This window comes from Hyla sarda, chromosome 8 (assembly GCF_029499605.1).
Source record: "Hyla sarda isolate aHylSar1 chromosome 8, aHylSar1.hap1, whole genome shotgun sequence".
Taxonomy (NCBI): Eukaryota; Metazoa; Chordata; class Amphibia; order Anura; family Hylidae; genus Hyla; species Hyla sarda.
Window position 1 is genome coordinate 96,189,706 of NC_079196.1, and position 23,398 is coordinate 96,213,103.

Consider the following 23,398-nt stretch of genomic DNA (forward strand, 5'->3'; position numbering starts at 1 on the left):
GATGTTTTATATATATATATATATATATATATATATATATATATATATATATATATATACGTCCAAGGAGGAAGACAGCACTAGTCCCTGCTCTTATGCCCGTGACCATCCGGATAACCAGTCCAGATACAGAACATCCAATTGGTATAGGTCACAGCAAAAAGTATGCAGACTCCCAATTTCAAAAAAGGCTGTGGTCTTTATTTAGGTCATCAGCAGTGCAACGTTTCGGCTATAGTGTAGCCTTTGTCTTTGCTTGACAAAGGCTACACTATAGCTGAAACGTTGCACTGCTGATGACCTACATAAAGACCACAGCCTTTTTTGAAATTGGGAGTCTGCATACTTTTTGCTGTGACCTATACCAATTGGAATATATATATATATATATATATATATATATATATATATACATACAAACACACACGTTATTTTATTAACCCTTTAAGGACCCAGACAATTTTCACTGTAGGACCCGGCCATTTTTTGCACATCTGACCACTGTCACTTTAAGCATTAATAACTCTGGGATGCTTTTACCTTTCATTCTGATTCCGAGATAGTTTTTTCGTGACATATTCTACTTTAACATAGTGGTAAAATTTGGTGGTAACTTGCATCCTTTCTTTGGTTAAAAATCCAAAAATTTGAAGAAAAATTTAGCATTTTTCTAACTTTGAAGCTCTCTGCTTGTAAGGAAAATGGATATTCCAAATAAATTTTTTTTTATTCACATACACAATATGTCTACTTTATGTTTGCATCATAAAATTGATGTGTTTTTACTTTTGGAAGACACCAGAGGGCTTCAAAGTTCAGCAGCAATTTTCCAATTTTTCACAAAATTTTCAAACTCACTATTTTTCGGGGACCAGTTCAGGTTTGAAGTGGATTTGAAAGGTCTTCATATTAGAAATACCCCACAAATGACCCCATTATAAAAACTGCACCCCCTAAAGTATTCATAATGACATTCAGTCAGCATTTTAACCCTTTAGGTATTTCACAGGAATAGCAGCAAAGGGAAGGAGAAAATTCACAATCTTCATTTTTTACACTCGCATGTTCTTGTAGACCCAATTTTTTTATTTTTACAAGGGGTAAAAGGAGAAAATTTATACTTATGTTTGTAGCCCAATTTCTCTTGAGTAAGCACATACCTCATATGTGTATGTAAATTGTTCGGCGGGCGCAGTAGAGGGCTCAGAAGCGACAAGGGGATTTTGGAGAGTAAGTTTTTCTGAAATTGTTTTTGGGGGGCATGTTGCCTTTAGGGAGCCCCTATGGTGCCAGAACAGCAAAAAAAAAAAAAAAAAAAACATGTGCCATACCGTTTTGGAAACTAGACCCCTTGTGGAACGTAACAAGGAATTAAGTGAGCCTTAATACCCCACAGGTGTTTCACGACTTTTGCATATGTAAAAAAAAAAAATTCACTAAAATGTGTGTTTTCCCCCAAATCTCACATTTTTGCAAGGGTAAATAGCAGAAAATACCCCCCAAAATTTGTAACCCCATCTCTTGTACCCCATAAGTTGGCCTGAAGTGCACTACGGGCAAACTACAATGCTCAGAAGAGAATGAGTCATATTTGGCTTTTTGAGAGCAAATTTTGCTCGGGGGGCATGTCGCATTTAGGAAGCCCCTATGGTGCCAGAACAGCAAAAAAAAAAAACACATGGCATACCATTTTGGAAACTAGACCCCTTGAGGAACCTAACAAGGAATAAAGTGAGCCGTAATACCCCACAGGGATTTCACGACTTTTGCATATGTAAAAAAAAAAATTTCACTAAAATGTGTGCTTCCCCCCCAAATTTCACATTTTTGCAAGGGTTAATAGCAGAAAATACACAAAATTTGTAACCCCATCTCTTCTGAGTATGTAAATACCCCATGTGTGGACATCAAGTGCTCTGCTGGCGCACTACAATGCTCAGAAGAGACGGAGCACCATTGAGCTTTTGGGAAAAAAATTGTTAGGAATGGAAGTCAGGGGCCATGTGCATTTACAAAAGCCCCCCGTGGTGCCAGAACAGTGAACCCCCCCACATGTGACCCTATTTTGGAAACTACACCCCTCACAGAATTTAATAAGGGGTGCAGTGAGTATTTACACCCCACTGGCGTTTGACAGATCTTTGGAACAGTGGGCTGTGCAAATGAAAAATAAAATTTTTCATTTTCTCGGACCACTGTTCCAAAAAATCTGTCAGACACCTGTGGGGTGTAAATGCTCACTGTACCCCTTACTACATTACATGAGGGGTGTAGTTTCCAAAATGGGATCACATGTGGGTATTTATTTTTTTGCGTTTATGTCAGAACCGCTGTAAAATCAGCCACACCTGTGCAAATCATCAATTTAGGTCTCAAATGTACATGTTGCGCTCTCACTCCTGAGCCTTGTTGTGCGCCCGCAGAGCATTTTACGCCTAGATATGGGCGTTACTAATTTTGGGGGTCTTTTTTCTCCTTTTAACGCTTGAGAAAATAAAAAGTATAGGGCAACACCAGCATGTTAGTGTAATTTTTTTTTTTTTTTTTACACTAACAAGCTGGTGTAGCGCCAACTTTTCCTTTTCATAAGGGGTAAAAGGAGAAAAAGCCCCCAAAATTTGTAGTGCAATTTCTCCCGAGTACGGAAATACCCCATATGTGGCCCTAAACTGTTTCCTTGAAATACAACAGGGCTCCAAAGTGAGAGAGCTCCATGCGCATTTGAGGACTAAATTAGGGATCGCATAGGGGTGGACATAAGGGTATTCTATGCCAGTGATTACTAAACAGGGTGCCTCCAGCTGTTGCTAAATTCCCAGCATGCCTGGACAGTCAGTGGCTGTCCGGAAATGCTGGGAGTTGTTATTTTGCAACAGCTGGAGGCTCCGTTTTGGAAACACTGCCATACAATACGGTTTTAATTTTTATTGGGGGGGGGGACAGTGTAAGGGGGTGTATATGTAGTGTTTTACTCTTTATTAGGTATTAGTGTAGTGTTTTTAGGGTACATTCACACTGACGTGTTACGGTGAGTTTCCCGCTAGGAGTTTGAGCTGCGGAGAAAAATTTGCCGCAGCCCAAACTTGAAGCAGGAAACTTACTGTAAACCTGCCTGTGTGAATGTACCCTGTACGTTCACCTGGGGGGGCAAACCTCCAGCTGTTTCAAAACTACAACTCCCAGCATGTACTGACAGACCGTGCATGCTGGGAGTTGTACTTTTGCAACAGCTGGAGACACACTGGTTGGAAAACCTTCAGTTAGGTTCTGTTACCTAACTCAGTATTTTCCAACCAGTCTGCCTCCAGCTGTTGCAAAACTACAACTCCCAGCATGTACTGATCGCCGAAGGGCATGCTGGGAGATGTAGTTATGCAATAGCTGGAGGTACGCAACTACAACTCCCAGCATGCCGAGACAGCTGATTGCTGTTTGGACATGCTGGGATTTGCAGTTTTGCAACATCTGGAGGGCTACAGTTTTAGAGAATACTGCAAAGTGATCTCCAAACTGTGGTCCTCCAGCTGTTGCAAAACTACAATTCCCAGCATGCCCTGACAGCAAACAGTTGTTTGGGCATGCTAGGAGTTGTAGTTTTGCAAGATCTGGAGGGCTACAGTTTAGGGACCACTATATAGTGGTCTCAAACTGTAGCCCTCCAGCTGTTGCAAAACTGCATATTCCAGCATGCCCAAACAGCTGTCTGGGCATGCTGGGAATTGTAGTTTTGCAACATCTGGAGGGCTACAGTTAGAGACCACTGTATAATGGTCTCAAACTGTACCCTCCAGATGTTGCTAGGCAACTCACCAGCTTCCGTCGGATCCAGCCACACGTCATCGCCGCCCGCCGATCTCCGTCGCCCGCAGCCTCCGTCGCCTGCCAGGATCGGTAAGTGGATCTTCGGCGCCGGTCCCCGTCGTTTCCCCATCCTGCCACGCCTATTGTGGGAGGGCAGGACGGGGAAAACAAAAGTTAAACCCCCCCCCCCCGGCCCCCGATCTGCTATTGGTGGTCGCGTCTAGACCACGAATAGCAGGGATAGGAGGGGTGGCACCCGTGCCACCTCTCTCCTATCGCTTCAGGGGGATCCTAGGTGTCTTAGACACCCGCGATCCCCCTTACATTCCGGGTCACTGGGTCACTATAGACCCGTAATGACCCGGAATTGCGCAAATCGCAAGTGTGAATTCACTTGCAATTTGCCGCGATCACCGATATGGGGGGTCTGATGACCCCCCTGGGCATTTGCACGGGATGCCTGCTGAATGATTTCAGCAGGCATCCCGGTCCGATCTCCGCCCGGCGCACGGCGGGGACCGGAACTGCCCATGACGTAACTGTACGTCATGGGTCCTTAAGACCCAGGGTGTCGGGACGTAACGTTACGTCATGGGTCCTGAACGGGTTAAAGAGTTGAGGTATGTGCTGACAAGTCACCCAAGTGCAAGTATTCACACAAAAAATACGTGCCTGAGGATGCGATCTATTGCAAGCCCTTTTTTTTTTATACTTGATCTAAGCCAAAAGGCCTAGAGGGGATAACCGGGTAAGGGGTGGACCCAACCATGTCCCCTTCATGAGCACTCACATTACTCATAGGAATGGAAGGAAGGCTGGCAGCCAACCAGCCTCCCATACACTCTCTGGGTGGGTGGCAGTCAGCCACCCATACATACATACAGCACAGGCTAAACCCACATCATCACTTAAAAAAAGGACAGGCGACCATTGCACTCTGATGGAGCATTTAGCAATGCAATCCATAGCCTGGCTTTTGCCTGAACCCCCATCACTCCTCCTCTTGCATATAAGACAATATTTCAGATCTGCATATGAAAACAACACGCCTACCTTTGTTGCACATAGCTGCCTGCCTGTCTCTAGTTACCCCACTGGCTGTAGCTGCGTCCCTTCCGACATGGAATAACACCAACTGTAACGATAAACTGAAAATTAACAGTATAAACCTGCATCATTTTGGACTCTGGTATTTGCTGAATCCGGGTGACCTGACAACCGATGGTGGTGCCGCTGGTTATTCTGGTCTTCTTGGAATCTGTTGGTGACTAACACATTTTAAAAGTGCTAAGGGTCCTGGTGCAATAATCCTCCCATGAGGATCAGCCTCAACGGCTTTGTAAATTGCACTCATGTCTGCAACTCCATATACATTTTTTTTTCTTCATGCTTATTTCTTTCTGACATTCAGACTTTCATTCATTTGTTCTCACTCACTCACTTGCTTTAATTCATTTGTTCTCACTCACTCACTCAATTACTCACTCAATCACTCACTCATTCACTCACTCTCACTCTCTCACTCAGTCAGTCTCTCTCTTTTAATTTTTATTTTTTTAAATATATTTTTTCCATCTTCTTCTTCTTCTTCTTCAGACCCTGTCCTAGCACTAATGCCTTTCCAATACCACCAGCAGATGGAGACACTCCATTGCAACATTGGTTGTGAGCAGCAGTTTCTAAAAACAAATGCCTCATGGCGGATTTCCCATCATCAATGGATGGTAAATTTTGTTTTTATTATTCACTGACCACAGAAACCAATGCATGGTCAAGCAACAGCAATGACACACCCTTGTGTATAGGCATGAGACCCTCACGTCATTTAACAGGATTCAGCACCACCCACAAGACAGCTACCTGTCATGTCATGTCAAACCTGCACAGGTGTGCTAGATTATTATTATTTAGTTTTATTTTATTTTTTTACACCAATCAGTGTGCAAACATGGTCATTAAAACGCTAAATGAATAGACGTTCATAAACCAGTCAGTGCAACTCATCATTTTGGTCTCCAATTCTCAAACTCAAATTCTCACCCACGGAGGATTAAATGAGAATCTTTCTTGTTTAACACTGGAATGGGGTGGTGCACTGTTCACTACCCGAAGATACTGCCACATCGGGTCAATGCATAGGGCGACGGAAGCAAGCTTCCAAATCAGCTCCCTTTCTCAAAAATCCATTTAATTTTTGGTCCTCAGATAGGGAATGTATCAGATATTAACCCCTTAAGGACTGAGGGTTTTTCGGTTTTTGCACTTTCGTTTTTTCCTCCTTACCTTTAAAAAATCATTAATCTTTCAATTTTGCCCCTAAAAATCCATATAATGGCTTATTTTTTGCGCCACCAATTCTAATTTGTAATGACGTCAGTCATTTTACCCAAAAATCTACGGCAAAACGAAAAAAAAAAATCATTGTGAGACAAAATAAAAAAAAAAAAACGATATTTTGTAACTTTTGGGGGCTTCCATTTCTAAACAGTAAATTTTTCGGTAAAAATGACACCTTATCTTTATTCTGTAGGTCCATACGATTAAAATGATATCCTACTTATATAGGTTTATATAGGTTTGATTTTGTCAAATTTATACGTTTAAAGTTGTCATCTTCTGACCCCTATAACTTTTTTATTTTTCCGCATATGGGGCGGTTTGAGGCCTCATTTTTTGCGCCGTGATCTGAAGTTTTTAGCGGTACCATATTTGCATTGATAGGACTTATTGATCGCTTTTTATTCATTTTTTCATTATATAAAAAGTGACCAAAAATGCACTATTTTGGACTTTGGAAGTTTTTTTGCGCGTACGCCATTGACCGTGCGGTTTAATTAACAATATATTTTTATAATTCGGACATTTCCGCACACGGTGATACCACATATGTTTATATTTATTTTTATTTACATGGTGTTTTTTTTTTGTTTTTTTTATGGGAAAAGGGGGGTGATTTAAACTTTTATTAGGGGAGGTGTTAAATCTTTATTCACTTTTTTCCACTTTTTTTTGTCAGTGTTATAGCTCCCATAGGGACCTATAACACTGCACACACTGATCTTTTACATTGATCAGTGGTTTCTCATAGGAAACCACTGATTGATGATTCTGCCGCTTGACTGCTCATGCCTGCATCTCAGGCACTGAGCAGTCATTCGGCGATCGGACAGTGAGGAGGCAGGTAGGGATCCTCCGGCTGTCATGTAAGCTGTTCGGGATGCCGAGATTTCGCCGCGGCTGTCCTAAACAGCTCCCTGAGCTAACCTGGCATGGTTTCACTTTCACTTTCAAGGGTTAATAGCGCGCGGCACCGCGATCAATGCCGTGCGCTATTAGCCACGGGTCCCGGCTGTTGTTAGAGGCCGGGCCTGACCCGCGTTATGGATCGGGAGCGGACTCATGACATACGCGTACGTCATGGGTCCTTAAGAGGTTAAAAGGGTGTCCCCTCTAGCTGATGCCATCCTTTACAACAACTCCTGTACATCGTTCATTGTCCAAAGAAGAATATTGTGATGTTCCTTTTGCTGCCACTGCATAATATAACTTTTTATGATTCTCATCTTTTTTATTTTTTCAACCTAATTCATATATTTTAGTTCTAATATATATTATTCTTTATGCATACTTTATTCTTTATCTTTATTACAATTTTTCATTTTTTATTTTCATTTTTATATTCTTTTTTATATTCTTTTTTATTTCTAATTTTATTTTCTATTTTTTTTATTTTTATTATTATTATTTTTTATTCTATTCACCTGAAACTCTAATTATTATTTATTTCTACACAATTTTTCTCTAATTTTATCCATATACACAATTATATCTGTCTCTATTCCCTATATTCTATTTACATTTTTTTATTTTTGTTAGATTTTTTTCTCCAATATATGAACCTGTTTACCTGTTGTGTACTGTATCTGTTCTGAATACATAGACAGTTAATTATGTCTTCATACTTTCTGAATTATTTGATCATACATAATGCATTTATTTTTTGCTTGCCGTTTCTGCTGACCAATGTGAACAGAGACTGATATGAGACTAACATCGATAACACCCTTGGCTATCTCCTAATTATGACATCAATATCACCTGTGAATCAAGACCGTGCTGCTATATATAAGATGGAATCTCCATTCGTTGAAAAAGCTACTGAGGAATGGGTTGAGGATGATTTGAGTACCCTGAAATGCGTTTAGCTCACCAACACTTTGAATATATTGCTTAGCTTACAGTGTGTGCCAGCTACTGTGAGCCCGAAATTGCATTTTCACTTCTCATTTGAATATCATCATTCACCGTTCCTCCAATCCACCCACTTGGAAATCCACTTGCCGTGAGACCTTGCGTGCTGATCTGTCTCTCCGCTGCTAACAGTGATCTTGTGATCCATCTCCTGCGATCCACTAACTGCGAGCACCTCCCTGGCTGACGTCAGACGCCACTGCCACGAGGACAACTACTGTGTGGCATATACTGGGTCCACCGCAGTCCGGACCAGCCCCAGTCAGCACCCGCCAGCGCTCATCGACCAGCGAGAGTACTGTACGGACATCACCATCACAGCACGAGACTATATTCAGGGATGACATATAACCAATATCACTCCACCATATATAGACTGTTTAATTATCCGGACGTCCAGTAGTTGAACCTGCAACACACTTTATGTTTTATATGGATTTTTTACATTGATTTTATCATTGTTATTTGTTACATCTGCCTGAAATTTTTCCTCCCACAAGGGCCCTGTGTGAGGAATTTGTGCAATTTATATGACTTTTATCTAAATATAATATCTGTTTAATTGAAGCACGGTCTTGAAAAAATATATTTATTAAAAAAAAATTAATCATATTCTACTCTCCTTGAGGTTGGGGCTATTTTTGCACAATACACAGGATATAGTCCAGATCATATCACACAAGCTCTTTGTTGCCGATATAGAGTTTGGGGTGCATACCCGTAACTCAGTGTTTTCCAACCTTTTTTGTGTCGTGGCACACCCCAGAAATTATTTTTTTCGTGGGGCACACCAAATGAAAAAAATGGCATAAAACACCTCTAAAAAAGCCAATTTAAGTATTATAAAGCTAATTTAAACAGTATACAGTACACCTATATCATTAGTAGCATTTAAAATGAGAAAAAAAGCTTACCTTTGTAGTGGTCAAAAATTTCTGGCCCGAGAATGATTGCTCTCCCCCAGGCCCATCATCATCATCATCAGTATCACAAGCACCACTAACCCCTTAAGAACCCAGGGCATACAGCCCTGACATCCTGGGACTTAAGGACAGGGCCGCCATCAGGGGGGTACAACCCATACACTTGTATGGGGCCCGGACCTCCCTGGACCTTTTTTTTTTTTTTACTGGCTTTTCACTGTCTTTTCACCCTGATGGCGGCCCTGCTTGTCTGCACTCACAACTGTCACTCACTGACCGCTGGGTTGCCCGCAAGGACTATGACCGGGCCGGACACCCAAGGGCTGATTGGGGTAGAGACGTTACGCGCCCCGTGCATGCACGCACGTCTACTCCAATCACCTGACCTGTCCCTGCCTACGTCCTGCACGATCTTCTTCACCTTCCCCGTCTAGCACCAGGAGCAGCAGAAGCCCGTGGTTTCACCGATCCCCGGCAGGGTAGGTGAACTTGCGAGGGGGGGGGGGGTGCTTGGTGTGATGGAGGTGATGATTGGTGCAGGGGGGAGGGTGATGGAGGTGATGAGCGGTGCAGGGGGGGGGTGATGGAGGTGATGAGTGGTGCAGGGGGGGGGGTGATGGAGGTGATGAGTGGTGCAGGGGGGGTGATGGAGGTGATGAGTGGTGCAGGGGGGTGATGGAGGTGATGAGTGGTGCAGGGGGGGTGATGGAGGTGATGACTGGTGCAGGGGGGGTGGTGATGGATGTGATGAGTGGTGCAGGGGGGGGTGGAGGTGATGAGTGGTGCAGGGGGGGGTGATGATGGAGGTGATTAGTGGTGCAGGGGGGGTGATGATGGAGGTGATTAGTGGTGCAGGGGGGGTGGTGATGGAGGTGATGAGTGGTGCAGGGGGTGGTGGTGATGGAGGTGATAAGAGGAGCAGGGGGTGATGAGAAGTGCAGGGGGGTTATGGGGGTGATAAGAGGTGCAGGGGGTTATGGGGGTGATAAGAGGTGCAGGGGGTTATGGACGTGATGAGAAGTGCAGGGGGGTTATGGGGGTGATGAGGACATAGAGGATAAGAGGATATGTATATATGATGTGTATGCATGTATGGCAGTATTATATTCAGGGTGCAGTGTGTGGAAGTATTATATTCAGGGGTACAGTGTGTGGCAGTATTATATTCAGGGGTATAGTGTGTGGCAGTATTATATTCAGGGGTGCAGTGTGTGGCAGTATTATATTCAGGGTACAGTGTGTTGCAGGATTATATTCAGGGGTACAGTGTATAGCAGTATTATATTCAGGGGTACAGTGTGTGGCAGTATTATATTCAGGGGTACAGTATGTGGCAGTATTATATTCAGGGTACAGTGTGCGGCAGGATTATCTCCAGGGGTACATGTTTGGCAGTATTATATTCAGGGGTACAGTGTGTGGCAGTATTATATTCAGTGGGTACAGTGTGTGGCAGGATTATATTTAGTGGATACAGTGTATAGCAGTATTATATTCAGAGGGTACAGTGTGGGGCAGTATTATATTTAGTGGGTACAGTGTATGGAAGTATTATATTCAGTGGGTACAGTGTGTGGCAGGATTATATTCAGTGGGTACAGTGTGTGGCAGGATTATATTCAGGGTACAGTGTATAGCAGTATTATATTCAGGGTACAGTGTATAGCAGTATTATATTCAGGGTACAGTGTGGGGCAGTATTTTATTTAGTGTACAGTGTGGGGCAGTATTATATTCAGGGTACAGTGTGGGGCAGTATTTTATTTAGGGTACACTTTCTGGCAAGGTAATAATGATTACTGTCTTCATGCAGAGGTTGAGGATCTGCTGACAAAGTGAGGAGCCAACAATGTCTGGATGTCAGACTCTTCAGAGAAGATGGAGCTGGAGGAAGACCTGGTCTCTGGACCCGATGAAGAAGAAAAGATAACAGAGAAGATATCAAGATATCACTCAAGTTAGAAGACGTCTTTCAGGTCACTGATATCATTGTGTATTCTCCTGACTGTCCCATCAGAGCTGTAGTCACTTGTAAGTTCTGCAGTGATGATGGGTAAAACTGTGTCCAATCTGTGTCTCTCCAGCTGTTACAAAACTACAACTCCCATTGCCAGAGGCTCTCCAGACATGATGGAGTTTTAGCTTTCCAACAGCTGGAGAACCACTGCAACTGAGGTGATAGGTGGGGGTCTCAGCAGTCGGACCCCCACCCAAAAAAATGGGCTACTTACTTATTATAAAATGCCCAGGTCCGGGGGGGGGGGGGGGTCAGGGGGAGGGGTAGGGAGCCCCGAGTTAAGTTTTTGCATCGGGGCCCTGTGGTTTCTAGCTAAACCCCTGCGCACGACCGCTGCGCATTAATACAGCATTGGGGGCAACGGTTAATAGCAGAAAGGGGCGTACAACAACTATATAATGGCAAATTGTGCCCCGGCCCATATAGTTGTTGTACCTTCCTCTTTGCTCATAGTCCCCCCCCCCCCCATATAGTTGTAGGCCTCTCTGAGAGGGGCCAAGGCCTACCACAACTATGGGGGCAACTATTAACAGAGGGGCCTTCCCCAACTGTAGGGGCAACTATTAACAGAGGGGCCTACGCAAACTATATGGAGCCCCCTATATAGTTTGGGTAGGCCCCTCTGTTAATAGTTGCTTCCATATAGTTTTGGTAGGCCCCTCTTTAAAAGGAGTAGTCTGGTGAAAAATAACTTATTCCCTATTCAAGGATAGGGGATAAGTTATAGATCGTAGGGGGGGCCAAGCGCTGGGACCCCCCGCGATCTCCTGCACAGGCCCTGGCAGTTTGCTGGAAGCTGATGTCTGTACCCCGCAGGAAGCTGCGGCCGGCACACCCCCTCCATGTATCTCTACATGGAACGGGGGGGGGGGGGGGGGGGGCGGCCCAGGCCTTGAGCCGTGTGAGGGGCCCCGAAATTTCTGATGGCAGCCCTGCTTAAGGACCCAGGGCGTACCTGTACGCTCGTGGGAATTCTGGTCCGCGTCGGGCGGGGAAGGACCGGACCAGGATGCCTGCTGAAATCATTCAGCAGGCATCCTGTGAAAACCCATGGGGGCTTTGTAAATGCACATGGCCTCCGACTTCCATTCCAAACAAATTCTCCCTCCAAAAGTCCAATGGCGCTCCTTCTCTTCTGAGCATTTTAGTTTGCCCACAGAGCAATTTACATCCACATATAGGGTATTTCCATACTCAAAAGAAATGGGGTTAAAAGTTTTGCGAGGCTTTTTCTTCTATTACCCCTTGTGAAAATGAAAAATTTGGGGTAACACCAGTATTTTAGTGAAAAAAAATTCTAATTTTTCATTTTCACATTCAGCTTTGGAGGAAATTTGTCAAACACCTGTGGGGTGTAAAGGCTCACTGTAACCCTTGTTACGTTCCTTGAGGGGTGTTGTTTCCCAAATAGTGTGCCATGCGGGGCTTTTTGCTGTTCTTGCACCATAGGGGCTTCCTAAATGCAACATGTCCCCCAAAAACCATTTCAGGAAAATTTGCTTTCAAAAAGCCAAATATGGCTCCTTCTCTTCTGTGCATTGTAGTGCGCCAGCAGTGCACTTAACGTGCACACATGGGGTATTTCCATACTCAGAAGAGATGGAGTTACAAATTTTGGGGGGCATTTTCTCCTATTACCTCTTGCATTTTAGTGGAAAAAAAAAAATTTAATTTACACATCCAACTTTACCGAAAAGTCATCAAACACCTGTGGGGTGTTAAGGTTCACTGTACCCCTTGTTATGTGCCATGAGGGGTGTAGATTCCAAAATAGTATGCCATGTTGTTTTTTTTTTTTTTGTTGTTGTTTTTTTTTTTTTGTTTGCTGTTCTGGCACCATAGGGGCTTCCTAAATGTGACATGCCCCCCAAAAAACATTTCAGCAGAATTCACTCTCCAAAATCCCATTGTCGCTCCTTCCCTTTCTGAGCCCTCTAGTGCACCCACAGAGCACTTAACTTTCACATATGATGTTTTTCCTTACTCAAGAGAAATTGGATTGCACATTATAGGGGGATTTTTCTTCTTTTACCCCTTGTAAAAATTTAGAAACTGGGTCTACAAAAACATGTTAGTGTAAAAAATTGAGATTGTGAATTTTTTCCTTCACTTTGCTGCCATTCCTGTGAAACACCTAAAGGGTTAACAAACTTTCTGAATGTAATTTTGTATACTTTGATGTGTGCTGTTTTTATAATGAACTGCTGCTGAACTTTGAAGCCCTCTGATGTCCTCCAAAAGTAAAAACATGTCAACTTTATGATGCAAACATAAAGTACACATATTGTGAATCAATATATAATTTATTTGGTATGTCTAAGTTTCTCACAAGCAGAGAGCTTCAAAGTTAGAAAACTTTCAAATGATGATGAAATGATGCAAGTATCGACGAAAATTTACCGCTAACATAAAGTAGAATATGTCACGAAGAAACAGTCTTGGAATCAAATTCACAAGTAAAAGCATTCCAGAGTTATTAATGCTTAAAGTGACAGTGGTCAGATGTGCAAAAAATGCTCTGGTCCTTAAGGAGTTAAACAACCCCCAACAACCTCCCCCAACCCCCCCCCCGCAATCATCATCATCATCACCACCATCATTATTCCCTCTCCCCCAGGCCCATCATTAGTATTGCAAGCATCATTCCCACCATTTATAGTTTCCAAAAGTAACATAAGACCCCAGATCAGAATTACCCCATAAAAGGCATGTACAGTACTAATGGAGGGAGCATCAGCGCGGCACTCCACTCCACTGTACATGCCGGGGGCGGGCTGCACGCCAATCAAGGCAGCCAATGCGATCAGCCCCGGCGTTCACTTCGCTTGCTCCCACCTGTCTGATTGACAGGCAGGGAACAAGCGCAGGATGACTGAATTAGGACCGATTGCCCGGCCAGCATATTGTCTGCTTTACATGATATTTTCACATCCAGTTCACATCAAAAATTTCACTCCAGAAAAGGTTGTAGTTTTAATGATTCTTTTTTTTTTTTTTTTTTTTTTTTTTTGGGGGGGTGGGGGGGGGGGTGGGGGTGTTATTTAAGTAATTATTTAAAAAAATGAATAATCATTATTGAAAAACGTTATAAAAAAGTAATAATTTTTTTTTTTCTTGGTCACTGCACCTGCACTCACATTTAAGCTCAGAAATGTTTTATTTATACAGTTATCGCTTGTCTGGGAATTGGTTACCATGGAATATTTTGTGAGATGTTTCTGTCAGAATTTTCTGGGATGTAAAATTTGGCTCAAGAATCAGAAATTTTGGCACAAAAATTGTCTATTTTGGTGCCAGACTCAGCAATTTTGGTGCAAAAAAAATCCAATATGGCTGCAACAAAGGAAAAAAATTGGTGAGAAAATTAATTTTCACATATTTTCATATTTTCAAAGCAGCATAAAACACCTTTGAAAATGTGAGAATAATATCACTGGGAAAGAAATTACAGTAGTTTTTGAGAATCTCCCCCATGGTCTATATACCGTTTACAGTAAAAAGTCCCCCAGAGAATGACAGTCAGACTTCTGTCCCTCTTCTCAGGATTGAAGGGTACACTAACAGTCGGTCCCCCATGATCATATAGTTATACGCTTTCCTGTACACAGGAAATAAGTTTACAAGATCGGAAAATTAGTTCAATGGCCTAAACATAGTCATCTAGTGATCAGCTGCGTATTTTGCTACAATTGGGTAAGAAAATACGCAGCAGCAAATGTGGTGCAAAATATGGCACATGTGACCCTACCCTTAAAAAGGTTGCCAATGTATACGTCATTAGGGTCAGTTCACACATATACGTATTTTTGCTCCAGATTTGCTGCTCCAGATTCAATGGGAAGCAGAATCTGCAGAAGCAAATCCACAGCAGAACTGCAGCAGAAAATATGTATGTGTGAACAAACCCTTCACACTGTTGGATTTCGTGCAGATTTTCCACTGCGTGTTTGCTGCAGACAATCCACAACAGATTTTGCTACCATTGACTTTTAGGCTAGGTTTCCACTTTATTTTTCTGGCAGTTTTTGGAAGACTGCCGCTGCAGTTTTTGAGCCAAAGTCAGAAGTGGATCCATAAGGGAGGAAAAGTATAAGTCCTTCCTTTATATGTCCTATTTCTTTTGAATACACTTCTGGCTTTGGCTCAAAAACTGCAGTGGCAGATCTCCAAAAACTGCCAGAAAAAAAACCAAGTGGAAACCTAGCCTAATGGGGCAGAGGAAAATCTGCAAATCTGCCACTATTGCAGATTTTCTGCTGACCCAATTAAGTCAATGCAACAAAATCTGCTGCGGATTATCCACAGCAAAAAGGCTAAGGAAAATGTGCACAAAATCGGCTCATGTGAACGGATTGGTGATGATTTGGTGAAATGACATTTTGAATAAGATTGGGTTTGTGTGTAAATTTTGTCTGAACCGGACACACGTAATGACAAAATTGTGCCCTTTGTTGACCTGTGACACATCCATAACAAATAATTTTGTGACACTACATACAGTCATGGTAGTAACTGTTGGCACCCCCGGAATTTTTCAAGAAATTTAAGTATTTCTCACAGAAAGTACCCTTACAACACTTGGTAGGGGAGGTGTGCAGTAAATTGATTCAGGACAATTTCACACAGGGGTATTAAGGGCACATTTTTGTGTCCATTTTTTTAGGGCCACAAGTCTTGGAATGAGTCTTGGCATGACCATTGGTTTTCTTAGGCTAGAGTTACATATATACGGTGCCCGGCTCCAGCACAATTAGGCAAAAATTGCCAGAAGTGCATTAGTTGGCATCAGTTGTGCATCATCCAGTTTCCATTGTTTGTGATCGCTGGACGGGGGAACGCAAGACAGTCCGGCAAGTACAATCATCCAGCGTCCAAACTGAGACACCGGATGATTGTAAACTGTCCCATTCAAATGAATGGGACCAGTTCTTGCTGACGACACATATGTAAAGGAGGCCTTAGTGACCCAAACTACTGCCAGTTCAAGTCATAAGACCCAGCTCTAGCGATGTATAACAATGGTGCGAAACCGGTCTCAGGGTGGGCTCACATGTTGCAGTTGTGGGGCAGTAGTGCGCCATGTCAGCAAGGACCGTGAGTTACCATGATTTGCCCTTGTACTCTCCTGCATTTTTATCTACCATGGGAGGGGTATTTTGGGCGCCAAACTGAACCCTCATTCATGCTTTCTGCACTGTCCTCTGTGTGCTAAATCTCTGCTCCTCCTGCAAGCAGCTAGCCAGATAGAGATGGTACTATATGGAGCACAGTGCCATCTCCGAGGCAGACAGGCAGGTCAGGTCCGTCCAGCATCCTGACAACGCACGTGCCTCCATACATCCGCCCCAGCTCCCATCCCAAACCATAACCCCCGTAGTAAGGTGAATACATGAGGAGGTTTGTTACAGTGTCACCTCATTAAGGTGCAGTGTGTCAAAGGGCGGAGACAATGGGCAGGGTCAAGGGGCGGCAAAATTCCTTTCGCCTAGGGTGGCAAAATTCCTAGCACCAGCCCTGGCTGCAAGACAGGCCGCGCCTTGCATCCACGTGAAAAATAACCCAAACATAGTCACCGGGTGACTACGCCCAGGCCATTGAATCATTGAATTGAATAGGGCCCGTGCATGGATAGTGGACATGTTATTTTGACAATTTCCCAATGTATCGAAGCAGATTTATAAAACTCCCATTTAGTTCACTGGGCATAATATTGTGTGGATCCATAGGTAACAAGCTCCCCCTAGTGGAGGCAGAATTATATGATACCACTGGCTGGCTGTGAATACTGTATAGTACGGCAAGTGGTGTATGGTGCGGGATCCTGACTCAAGCCCGCGCCATCCCAGCTGCCGCTAATAGCCGACATGCGGCGATCGTCGCGGATGGCTATTAACTCTTTAGATCGCCGCTGTCAAAGTTGACAGCAGCGTCTAAAGGGACCTTTAACCAGTCCCTGGTGGTCCAGTGGGGTAGATCGCTGTGGAGGTAACCCGGAGAGCTTGCCTATCCTCCGATGCTGGTCCTGGCTCTGTGATTGATAAAGCCTGGCTGAACCAGGCTTTATCAATCGAGCAGAGAGAACACAGATCAATGTTGTTCTATAGAACTGCATTGATCTGTATGAGGAATCAAATGATTCCTCCTAAAAGTCCCCTAAGGGGACTAAAAGTGTAAAAATTCTAAAAAAAATATGTAAACATAATAAAATAATGTATTGCCGCATGCGCATATGTCTGATCTATAAAAATATAACATTAATTAAACCGCATGGTCAATGGCGTTTACGTAATAAAATACCAAAGTTGCATATTTTTGGTCACTTTTTATACCCTACAAAACTGCATAAAAAGCTTTCAGAAAGTCCCATGAAAAAAAATACCGATATAAACTAAAGATCATGGTGCAAATAATGAGCCCTTACACATCCCCATATATGGAAAAATAAAAAAGTTATAGGGGTCAGAAGTTGACAATTTTCAAATTTTGGTGCAAGTTATAATTTATTTTTAGGTAGTAGTAATATAAAATAAAAGCTATATAAATTAGGTATTCTTGTAACTGTATGAACCTACAGAATAAATATAAGGTGTCATTTTTAACATAAACTGCACTGCGTAGAAAATATTGATGAAATGAAATGATTGATGTCATTACAAAGTGAAATTGGTGACACAAAAAAAAAGCCCCCTATAGGTCCGTAGGTGCTAAATTTTTAGTGTTATAATTTTTAGAAGTTGAGAAGGAAATAATGAAAGTACAAAAATAAAAACTGGCCGTCCTTAACCCCTTAATGACCACTTACGTAAATGTAGAACTACCTCCGCACCAGGACGTACATTTATGTCCTGTACATGACTGTGAGCATTGGAACGGTGCTCGCATCAAGCACTGCAGGTCCCGGCTGCTAATGGTAGTCGTGGACACACCTGATGTCCACCATTAACCTGTCAGATGCTGTGATCAATACAGATCATGACATCTGCAGCAATGCGCATGCTTAAATGGATGATCGGATCGCCCGTCGCGCTGCCGCAGGGATCTGATCATCTAAAATGGCAGCTGGAGGTCCCTCCCACCTGCCCCTCTCCAGGGGTCTTCTGCTCTGGTCCGAGATCAAGCAGACCAGAGAAGAAGATCGCTGATAACACTAATCAGTGCTATGCCCTATGAACAGTATTAGCAATCAAATGATTGCTATAGATAGTCCCATATGGGGACATAAAAAGTGTTAAAAAAAAAACCCCAAAAAGCATAAAAATGTCCAAACTATCAAAATATGTTAATGATCCTGTACGGTGAACGGCATAAATGTAAAAACAATTCCAAAACTGCTGCTTCTTTGTCACATTTTATTACTTTTTTTTTTTTTTTTTTATATATAAAAAGTGATTTAGAAGTTTCATATATGCAAATGTGGTATCGATAAAAAGTACAGATCACGGCGCAAAAAATGAGCCCTCATACCGCCGCGTTTACGGATGTCTTAATGTTTTCAGCTTGCTTCCTTTCTTTTTGTCCGATGTTTATTTAAAGCATGCATGTCTCTTGTATTGCCCTGTTATAACACTTGCTTGGTTATACCACTATATGCTGGATATATTCCTGGAGATTCAGCTGCTGCTCTTCTATGGACTCATTTGCACTGTAATCCATGTATATCTGCTATCCATACCATCTCCACATTTCTGTACCTGTCACTCAGTGCCTTTGTTTTAATCTTTCATACTATGGTATTTGATGTATGTTAAATAAACTTAATATTTTACATGACTGGTTCTTTTGTTGGTGTATACAGTGGTCCCTCAAGTTACAATATTAATTGGTTCCGGGACAACCATTGTATGTTGAAACCATTGTATGTTGAGACCAGAACTCTATGGAAACCTGGTAATTGGTTCTAAAAGCACCAAAATGTCATCCAAAAATACGAAAAAGTGAGAATTAAAGAAAAATAAGTAGATAACTAATACAGATAAAGCAAATCCTTACATATAAAAGTAATAAAGATCTTCTGGGAGCTGTAAATCACTGTCTATGTCAGTGTTTCCCAACCAGGGTGCCTCTAGCTGTTGCAAAACTACAACTCCCAGCATGCCCGGACAGCCGTTGGCTGTCCGGGCAAGCTGGGAGTTGTAGTTTTGCAACAGCTGGAGGCGCCCTGGTTGGGAAACAATGGTTTAAGTAGAGGACAGGAGGGTCCTATACAGTACACACAGTGTCCCAAATGGAGCCGCCCTTACTTGGTGTCCAAAGGAGCAGCTAACCCTGGCACTGGTAAGGAGTAGTACAGAACTTGTAGTTCCTCCCTGTACTGTAGGGGGCGCTACCAGACAGCCAGTCAGTGCTTGGACCTCAGTAATACAGGTGATTTACCAGTAAAATGCCCATGATTGGTCAGTTCCTCCAGTTGTGACACGTTTCACAGATCTGGACTGTCCATAACATTGTATGTTGAGTCTGGTTTCAAGTTACAATGGTCCAGAAAAAAAACATTGTATGTTGAAACTATGGTATGTAGAGGCCATTGTAAGTTGAGGGATCACTGTATGTCCTGGAGTGAACCAATTCTGGCATCTTTATGATAGCCAGTTTACTGTGGGAGGTATAACATGAAACAGACTGTAGCCTCTGTCACATTCTGTGTTTTTGGTAGTAGGATTCTTATATATTGTAGTTGTTGATTTCTCAGCCATTTATTGTAAGACATGTTTAAAAATGATTTCAATGAATAACAAAATGTTCATAACCTACAATTATTTTAGTGACTATGATTTTCAGAATATTGTTATGATCTGTATGCAGTGTTTTAGGTCATTTTTCTGGCATTGCCCATCAGTGTTCTGATCTTGGTAGCCCAGGGGGTACAGACACTACTGAAGAGACTTATTTTTTGGCAATGCTCCATAGGAAAAATATTACGTAACTCGACCCTCTTTCAGAAGGAAAAAAAAAAACTATCCCATACTAGAAATCACCCACCTGTTGACAGCAGTGTTAGGCTGGGTTCACACCACGTTTTTCATTTACGGTTACCGTATATGGTTTTCCGCTAAAAAACTCATGGCAAAAACCGTATGCAACCATATACAACCATAGGACTCCAAATTAAAACGTATACGGTTTTTCCCCGTACGGTTCTATCCGTTTGCATCAGTTTTTGCCAACGGTTTTGCAATTTTGTTGGAATTAGTTTTCCAGCAATTTAAAAAAGTTATTATTGTTCTATTGAAATTCCAATCTGCGCATGTGTCAACTCCAAAAACGGATTAGAAAAACCATGTGCAACCGTATTCTGAAATTCTGTGTACGGTTCTCATAGACAACAATGTTAAAAGAACCGCATACGGTTCGCATACAGTTTTCCAACCGGAGGCAAAAACGTGGTCGACAGCGTTTTTGCCTACGGTTGAAAAATCGGCAAAACCGTATCCGAGGCAAAACGGATGCAACCGTACACAACATTTGGAATACGGTTTACAATGCATTCTCTATGCATATGGTTTCGGATACGGTCGTAAACGTTTTTTTGCAGAAAACCGTATAAGGTTACCGTATTTGAAAAACGTGGTGTGAACCCACATACTGATACATACGTTCCTTATCTGGGGACCATAAATTAAATGGATTTTTGAGAAAGGGAGCTGATTTGGAAGCTTGCTTCTGTCGCCCTATGCATTGACCCGATGTGGCAGTATCTTCGGGTAGTGAACAGTGCACCACCCCATTCCAGTGTTAAACAAGAAAGATTCTCATTTAATCCTCCGTGGGTGAGAATTTGAGTTTGAGAATTGGAGACCAAAATGATGAGTTGCACTGACTGGTTTATGAACGTCTATTCATTTAGCGTTTTAATGACCATGTTTGCACACTGATTGGTGTAAAAAAATAAAATAAAACTAAATAATAATAATCTAGCACACCTGTGCAGGTTTGACATGACATGACAGGTAGCTGTCTTGTGGGTGGTGCTGAATCCTGTTAAATGACATGAGGGTCTCATGCCTATACACAAGGGTGTGTCATTGCTGTTGCTTGACCATGCATTGGTTTCTGTGGTCAGTGAATGATAAAAACAAAATTTACCATCCATTGATGGATGGGAAATCCGCCATGAGGCATTTGTTTTTAGAAACTGCTGCTCACAACCAATGTTGCAATGGAGTGTCTCCATCTGCTGGTGGTATTGGAAAGGCATTAGTGCTATGACAGGGTCTGAAGAAGAAGAAGACGGAAAAAAATATATATAAAAAGAAAAAGAGAGAGAGAGAGACTGACTTAGTGAGCGAGTGAGTGAGAGAGTGAGAGAGTGAGAGAGTGAGAGAGTGAGAGAGTGAGAGAGTGAGAGAGTGAGAGAGTGAGAGAGTGAGAGAGTGAGAGAGTGAGTAAGTGATTGCGTGAGTGAGTGAGTGAGTGAGAACAAATGAGTTAAAGCAAGTGAGTGAGAGAGATCGAATGAATGAAAGTCTGAATGACAGAAAGAAAAAAGGATGAAGAAAGAAGCATGAAGAAAAAAAAATGTATATGGAGTTGCTGACATGAGTGCAATCTACAAAGCCGTTGAGGCTGATCCTCATGGGAGGATTATTGCACCAGGACCCTTAGCACTTTTAAAATGCCATTCAATGCCACGGGCTAGATGTAAACTGCAGATGACCATGTTGTGGTAGTTACCATGGATACCCAAGTGATGTGTGAGCTAACACATAGGCCCAACAGATTCCAAGAAGGCCAGAATCACCAGCGGCACCACCATCGGTTGTCAGGTCACCCGGATTCAGCAAATACCAGAGTCCAAAATGATGCAGGTTTATACTGTTAATTTTCAGTTTATCGTTACAGTTGGTGTTATTCCATGTCGGAAGGGACGCAGCTACAGCCAGTGGGGTAACTAGAGACAGGCAGGCAGCTATGTGCAACAAAGGTAGGCGTGTTGTTTTCATATGCAGATCTGAAATATTGTCTTATATGCAAGAGGAGGAGTGATGGGGGTTCAGGCAAAAGCCAGGCTATGGATTGCATTGCTAAATGCTCCATCAGAGTGCAATGGTCGCCTGTCCTTTTTTTAAATGATGATGTGGGTTTAGCCTGTGCTGTATGTATGTATGGGTGGCTGACTGCCACCCACCCAGAGAGTGTATGGGAGGCTGGTTGGCTGCCAGCCTTCCTTCCATTCCTATGAGTAATGTGAGTGCTCATGAAGGGGACATGGTTGGGTCCACCCCTTTCCCGGTTATCCCCTCTAGGCCTTTTGGCTTAGATCAAGTGTAAAAAAAGAAAGGATCTTGCGACAGATCGCATCCTGAGGCACGTTTTTTTTTGTGTGAATACTTGCACTTGGGTGACTTGTGAGCACATACTGATACATATGTTCCCTATCTGGGGACCATAAATTAAATGGATTTTTGAGAAAGGGAGCTGATTTGGAAGCTTGCTTCTGTCGCCCTATGCATTGACCCGATGTGGCAGTATCTTCGGGTAGTGAACAGTGCACCACCCCATTCCAGTGTTAAACAAGAAAGATTCTCATTTAATCCTCCGTGGGTGAGAATTTGAGTTTGAGAATTGGAGACCAAAATTATGAGTTGCACTGACTAGTTTATGAACGTCTATTCATTTAGCGTTTTAATGACCATGTTTGCACACTGATTGGTGTAAAAAAATAAAATAAAACTAAATAATAATAATCTAGCACACCTGTGCAGGTTTGACATGACATGACAGGTAGCTGTCTTGTGGGTGGTGCTGAATCCTGTTAAATGACGTGAGGGTCTCATGCCTATACACAAGGGTGTGTCATTGCTGTTGCTTGACCATGCATTGGTTTCTGTGGTCAGTGAATGATAAAAACAAAATTTACCATCCATTGATGGATGGGAAATCCGCCATGAGGCATTTGTTTTTAGAAACTGCTGCTCACAACCAATGTTGCAATGGAGTGTCTCCATCTGCTGGTGGTATTGGAAAGGCATTAGTGCTATGACAGGGTCTGAAGAAGAAGAAGAAGACGGAAAAAAATATATATAAAAAGAAAAAGAGAGAGAGAGAGAGAGAGAGACTGACTTAGTGAGCGAGTGAGTGAGAGAGTGAGAGTGAGTGAGAGTGAATAAGTGAGTGAGTGATTGAGTGAGTGAGTGAGAACAAATTAGTTAAAGCAAGTGAGTGAGTGAGATCGAATGAATGAAAGTCTGAATGACAGAAAGAAAAAAGGATGAAGAAAGAAGCATGAAGAAAAAAAAATGTATATGGAGTTGCAGACATGAGTGCAATCTACAAAGCCGTTGAGGCTGATCCTCATGGGAGGATTATTGCACCAGGACCCTTAGCACTTTTAAAATGCCATTCAATGCCACTTCTAGGGCTAGATGTAAACTGCAGATGACCATGTTGTGGTAGTTACCATGGATAC

The 23,398-nt window shown here is 42.6% G+C and overlaps 1 pseudogene; it reads left to right on the forward strand.

Moving 5' to 3' along the window:
- Window positions 1-22,224: 22,224 nt before the first annotated feature.
- LOC130287210 (U2 spliceosomal RNA) lies at window positions 22,225-22,488 on the forward strand (annotated as a pseudogene).
- The last annotated feature ends 910 nt before the right edge of the window (window positions 22,489-23,398 follow it).